This window comes from Homalodisca vitripennis, chromosome 3 (genome assembly GCF_021130785.1).
Source record: "Homalodisca vitripennis isolate AUS2020 chromosome 3, UT_GWSS_2.1, whole genome shotgun sequence".
Taxonomy (NCBI): Eukaryota; Metazoa; Arthropoda; class Insecta; order Hemiptera; family Cicadellidae; genus Homalodisca; species Homalodisca vitripennis.
The window spans coordinates 108,215,934-108,223,695 of NC_060209.1; positions in this window are offsets into that span (position 1 = coordinate 108,215,934).

Genomic DNA, 7,762 nt, shown 5'->3' on the forward strand with positions numbered 1-7,762 from the left:
CTTGACAGGATGTAAGTGTTATTTATCTTGTCATACTTTGACTATCATTACAAATGTTTACCCGTTCATATTGGTTGATAATTTATTCAGTTGATCCAGATTCATTCAATAACTGCTTACGGGAGGCTTCACAAGCCAGTAAATTTCTATTTCGGCGGACGGCTTTTTATCTTTGGGAACTGAAATTGCCATCTCCTCGATATTCTAAGTCGATTATACCTGTTTTTCGAATCCTGGCTAAAATTCTTCAGTTTACTTTCGTATGAATTTAACTGTATCCCTATAATAACTGCAAATGCAGTGCGTTATTTAGATCACTGTTAACGTACCGATTATTTGGTGAGCATGTTATGTAAATATCAATTTCATGATTTAATATTTCTATAGAAATGAAATAAATTTGCAAAAACTAGTTCATACTAAAAGAAGATCTGTTTTGTACCTCCTATGGTCCCAGCAAAAGATTTAGCCACCTCCGCTAAGCATTTATTTGGATTATTTATCGTATTAGGTTATATATTTATAGTGAGTACCAGTATTTTTCCTCCGTTTTACATTTCAGCGATTAGGTAAGTATTCATCTATCTTACAAAATGTCCCAAAACAATATGGTCAGAATTTGATAACGAAGACTCCTTTTGAAGCAGTCGGTAGGAACTATGCTAGATGAAAGTTCGTTGGACTGTGTTTTTAACCAATGTACCATTCCAGCTCTAAAATGTTATAAAATATTGACAATTTGATGTTGTTTATAAACAAATAAACGCGTAGTGTCATTGTTAATGTACTTTTAGCTTTACTTTTTTATCAAAAATTAAGTATTAGGTCTGAAATACAATATTACCATCTAACAAAGTAAATTATTGGTTGATAATTTATTCAGTTGATCCAGATTCATTCAATAACTGCTTACGGGAGGCTTCACAAGCCAGTAAATTTCTATTTCGGCGGACGGCTTTTTATCTTTGGGAACTGAAATTGCCATCTCCTCGATATTCTAAGTCGATTATACCTGTTTTTCGAATCCTGGCTAAAATTCTTCAGTTTACTTTCGTATGAATTTAACTGTATCCCTATAATAACTGCAAATGCAGTGCGTTATTTAGATCACTGTTAACGTACCGATTATTTGGTGAGCATGTTATGTAAATATCAATTTCATGATTTAATATTTCTATAGAAATGAAATAAATTTGCAAAAACTAGTTCATACTAAAAGAAGATCTGTTTTGTACCTCCTATGGTCCAGCAAAAGATTTAGCCACCTCCGCTAAGCATTTATTTGGATTATTTATCGTATTAGGTTATATATTTATAGTGAGTACCAGTATTTTTCCTCCGTTTTACATTTCAGCGATTAGGTAAGTATTCATCTATCTTACAAAATGTCCCAAAACAATATGGTCAGAATTTGATAACGAAGACTCCTTTTGAAGCAGTCGGTAGGAACTATGCTAGATGAAAGTTCGTTGGACTGTGTTTTTAACCAATGTACCATTCCAGCTCTAAATGTTATAAAATATTGACAATTTGATGTTGTTTATAAACAAATAAACGCGTAGTGTCATTGTTAATGTACTTTTAGCTTTACTTTTTTATCAAAAATTAAGTATTAGGTCTGAAATACAATATTACCATCTAACAAAGTAAATTATAATGGCCATAAATATACAGTTTTTGACCTATTTTCTTTATTTGGATTATTTATCGTATTAGGTTATATAATCTTTAACAACCGACATGTCAAAACATATATTTGTTTTAATTTTGAACGACATTCTAGTTCAAAATTTTAGTTAGAATATAAATCCTCTGATACAATATACTTATATTCAAATATAGCTCTTAATCTAAAAATTTATTTGCAATTTTTCGTTTGTTTAATTTTTTATTGTAATAGCCTCTAAAAACAAAACTAATACATAGAAATGAGATTGAGCTTTGTAGGCTAATAACTAATGGATAATTCACTAAATCTACTTACCTATCGTGTGTAAATAGTGCTGATGTTCATTAATTATTTCCCACTATTAACGGTGAATCTCTCGTTCACTTGGTTAAATTTTACTCATATTTACTACCTTTAAGTAGACTCATAATCAATCTATTAAAGTGTGGGAATATAAATATACACTTGTACCATCATAATGAAGGCTGTAACCCTTAAAAATCTATACAAACTTGTTAAGATTCATTTTCATTGAAATGGCAAGGTTAAATTAGTTCTTGGGGCTAATCTAACCAAGATAGGTGGAGCCTCAGGTTCAAAAAAATTGTATACACAACTACTATGGACTCATTGTCGTTGGGTAGCTAATAATAAAAATTAGATTTGAAGTTCTACTTGGTGAATATTTACCATGGATAGGGATTGTTACGTTTGTTACGTGGAACAAAGGAATCCCATGGGATGAAACCGATTTATAAGCGTTAAGCTAGACATCTAGGGTATGGATATTTCCTCGCCAAATAACCATGAACGTTAGTTCGTTTTGCAGTGGCTCCTGAGATAAGTTGGTAGGGCCCTAGAAACAAATCTTTTATGTGTACTATTACTCCAATCACATTGTGGTTAGATCAATTTTAACGAGAGTTCTCAAGTACATTCAATGTGATAAATGTAACGAAACGCATATTTTAGGTGCCCGTTGAGACAATGAAACGGAGCTTCAGGAGCAAACCATTATGTACACAATTGTATTTTAAAGCTTTTTATTAATATTAAGAGTCTTACATATTTTATGAAGTATTGGAATGAAAGTAATATGTAACTGTATGTAAAGCAGAATTTATATTTTTGAAAATAACTAAATTGAGCTTAAAAATTACATGTTCATACCATTATGTATGGTAACAGCAAACTTAAAGTTATTTTGTAGAAAGGTGGTTCGGTATGTGTAGTCTACAAAGAAGATCTCTTAGTGTTGAGGACTGCAGCTACCTTGGAAATGAGTAAATCCATTCCCCTCCTCATTTCGACCTCAAGAGATTATACAAAGCTAGTTTATACTTTTTTTTAGGTAACGAACCTGATATACCTGTATAGAGCCCACTATCCCTCCTAGTATTATCTCGAGGGCCTTTATTAGCAAAATTACGTATCCAGAATGTCCTGTCACTCCGGAAGCCACCACAAAGTTTTACTTGCAGTGAGGACTTTACGCAACTTTGTGTATTAGTTTAAAAAAATTTACTTGCACCTAAAACAGTGGTATGTGCTTTCCATCTAAAACTTAAAAAGGCTTGTATTAAAAATAAATTACAATTTTTCGTCTCTTTCTTTTGTGTAATAAAACATTTAAAACGTATACAGTTAAAGTTACTTTATTTGAGATTTATGTTACATTCACAAATTTGTTAATGTTACAATGAAATTATATAACTTAGTTTTATCAAAATACATTTTAGTACAATATATATTTATAGTATTATTGAGAATTTTAGCCACTAAGAAATTTGTGAAAATTTAATAGCAACTGGAAGCTTCTACATGAATATTCAATGCTGGATTAGCTCTGTATCCCAAACATAATGCGAAACCGAAGTCCATAAACTACCTGTCTCCTTAAGAGGGTTGTCTGTAAATTGATTGTGGAGAATGCTGTTGAAAATGTTGTAGTCTAACCGACTATTAAAGCCACTAGGATCTTTATGCCAATGTACCAACAACTAAGCAATAATTTATGAAATGCACAATGATGGTTTAGCTGGGTAACACAAACATATTGAACAGTATTATGCTGATCAAGGATTTATATTTTTAATGCGGTCTACCTTAGCTACCTAACTATACAATGGAAATATTTTTGATATATCTTATTGCCTTAACGATTGTATAAGTTACTGGGATGTTTATGATGTTATGATAAGATGTTCATGTCAATTTACCAATAACTGGAAAGCTCTCAATGATATAAACAATGCTGGATTAGCTGGGAACCACAAACATATTGAGCTGTAATAGGCTGAACAAGTGTCTATCGTATTAATGGGATAGCCTACCTATCAGAAAAAAGTATGAATGTTATTATATTTTATAGCCTACCCGATTGTTAAAAATACTGAAATGTTTATGGAAATTTACTGAAAATTCCATGATATCTGGCTTAAGTCAATTGAAACTATATACTGAGCACCTGTTTATCATAAAAAATAGGTTCTTGCTGTAATTGGTATACTCTAAATATGTGGTAGGGAATTTTATATCATTTTACAGCTTACTAAATCTATTAGGAGTTTTATGGGAATTTAACAGCAACTGGACTGTTCTTCATGAATACTTAATGATGGCTTAGTTTTGTAACACAAATATAGTGAACAGCTGCTGGCCACTAACTGTCTGTTTACTTAAGTAAAATGCCTGTAAACACAGTGTAGCATATAAAAGAATACTTTACACACCAATAGAACTATGTTGGGAGATTTATGCTGGTTTCCTATTTACCAGATATTTGGGTTTCAAATTATTTTTAGAATATGCTTTTAACAAAACCTTTAGAGAAATCGTACCTTTAAAAACTTTAGTTATATTTACATTTTAGAAACACAAAAAGTACTTGTGATATATATATACATATATATATATATATATATATATATATATATATATATATATATATATATATATATAAACGGTTCTACCTAAGTGTCAGATGAGTTCTTTAGGGTTATTTCTTTAAAAATGTATAACACGTGATATAATGTATTTTTAAAAATTTGGAATTAGCAAACATTTTGATTCATTAAAAAATCTTATTGCTTGATTTTTTACAATCTTACATAGTTAATTTTTGATAGCTATTTAGGTTTCAGTTTATATGTTATGTATAACATACATGTAACATATAAGTTATTACATGTATATGTTACATAAACTCAGCGTAAATTGTTTATTAATTTCACCTATTATAAGCGTGTTTCTATGAAATGAAACTTTTGTAATTATAAATCACTTACAACTAAACAGACCAAAATACTATATGTTTTCATTGTTAAGTCTAGTGAAACCAATGTGCATATTGGAAATAAAAGCAGTATTAAAAATACCGTCGATGCGAAAGTTCATATGAGCACATCAAATGGTTTCTAATCGTAAATGAACCGTAAACCAAAATAAAAGTGTAGAAACAATACCATACGGATAATTTGGTTCTGAAGCTTAAAGGGGTGTCTGACCAGAATTCAAAGCGAACAAGGCAATTGGGCCACTAATAACAGTTTGGATGGGCTTTGTGGCCATCCTAGCTATCATTCACACACATTGGGAGGGTTAAAATTTCTATATTTTGGTCTACATAAAGATAACATTTAGCGAGTTCAAACATTTTCTGTCTTGGAACGAATTTTTTCAAGTGAATGTGCAATAGCTATGAAATGTATTTGTCATTTGTTAACAGTTCACTGTAATTTCCTTGCGTATTTTCCTCATATTACATTCAAAGCCCTACTTACTGTACAGTAACCTAGGTGCTCGTATGTTATTACATACGATAATAACATACAATATGTTATTAGGAAATTCCAGACAAGCTTATGTCCACAATGTTGGCAGAAGTGAACCCCCACATGTCACTGGCAACTTCAACAAATTATTTATAAATATAAAATTAATTACTTCCTAACGCATCATTGCTATAACTAAAAGTGGTGCTAATTTTGTATTGACATGGCTTGGTTATTCTTCTACAGTTTTAAGTTACCCTGATGTATTTACGTAAGAATGCGGTTCTGTATTGTACCTAACCTGTAATTTATTTTCTAATTTACTATTGTATAAAATGTTACTTTCACAAAACATTTTGCACATTTTATGGGCTATTTATATCAGGGAGAAATCCCATCACGCCCAGCCTCCCCCTTTGACCTACCGGTACGGTTTATTTTAGAATTATTATTTGATACCCTGGGACATAGATTCCTTCATCAGTACTACATAGTACATCACGATCCACTAGAGATAATTACACACAAGCCTCAAATTTTAAACTTAAAATCTTTCAATAACCCATTATTTTAATATTTCAGAGCTTTCATTATTGAGAGCTCCGGGCTGGACGCCCTTAAAATAAAGATAGTACAATGTAAACAAAATTACTCATGATTAAATTACTCAAGGAAATATACTTAGATTATACTTAAAACATACATTTTTAATAATTGCTTTAGGTACAATTTAAAAGGGTGTGTGTGTTCTTGTGTTACATTTGATATATTCAATGTTAGTTCTACGGTAATGTATGAAAAATGAGAGAACTCACGAGAAGCCTAAAATTTGGTGTATTCATGTTTCTTCTTTCGGCGATTCTAGCTGCAAGACAAACTTAATTCATGAAGAACAGTAAAGGATAATATTATAAAAAAGAAATTTCATAATATTGTATTCCTTTTAGTTGTATAAAAAAGTTCATTAAATTGTCCATAAATACAATTAGAGCCAAAAGAGGGCTGTGTATGGATTATGATATCAATTTCCAAGCAACACAAATTAAAATGTGTTAGGATGAGTAAGTGCAGTTGGGCCAGTTGGTTAGCGAACTAAGGAGGCCGGAGGATATTTCAGATAAATGGCTCTTGTGTGAAGTCCTCTTCACTCCACGAGACTTCATCACGTGAAGAAGTTGTTGTCTTAACTATGCTATTTATTACTCATGAGAATCCTCAAACATGAACAGGAAGCGTATGTGTATTTTACTCAATACATGACACGGCACTGTTTTAAAATTTACTGTTACTTTTTCGATACTAATTATATTAATTTACATTACATGTTTACAAGGTAAAGAATTTATTCTATTGTATTAGTTTTAGAGTTAAATCAAGTATTCTTCCAATTAACAACTTCGGTAGAGAATCCCTTATAACAAATAAATAAACTGTACTAATTTAGCGTTTTTAAAGCTACATTGATTTATTTTTTTAAATTATAACTTAAATTAAATGAAAATTTTGGGATCGAAATTTTGGGATTTACTTTTTTATTAGATTGTGAAAAGTCAGGTTAAAAACGAACATGTAATCCTTTGGCAAGTTAGTACTGGTAGTTTTAAATTGTTATGAAGGCAGGGTGACTGCCTTAAATTGATTAGAACTTGTCTTGTTGCGACTATTGTTCTCCTTGTTTGATTCAGCTGGGCCAACGAGAGAACACCGCGGATGTCCTGCAAAGTTGAATGGAAAGGGAAGTATTTAAGCGCCCGCTCATAATTTTCGCCACTTCCTTTGGTAATTTTCGTGAGTTAAGTTGATTACACTTTTAAGATTAAGATTGATCTGTGGACTTTTTCTCTCCTGGTGTGGCTCGATTTCGTAGCCAAGCCGTGCGCCTTCTTACTGCAAATGATAGAGTTAGTGATGAGTGATTGGTGACGCTAAAATTAATCCTTGAGAATTAAATATGCAAACCACTTAAGCAGTTTAGATAATATCCATACATCCGATGTGATTAAGATGTATAAAGATTGCTAAATTGCTTGCAGTAGGATACATTTACTAGTCATACTGCCAACATATACAATTTGCTCATATGTATATGTATTTCTTAGTGGTATAGTAAGTAACTCTATAATTTATACGCTACTTTAATTAAGTTTTTTTGCGGATCCACCTGCATGTTGCACTTCCTTATAAACTATATTGCTGTTGTAATTTTTCATTTTTATTCACGATGTTGATGTTATTTGGCACTTGTTTTGCTTGTTTTTACTTTTGTTTGCTTTAGCATGTATGCATATAAACTATTTATGTAAGTTGTTTTTATCAAGTC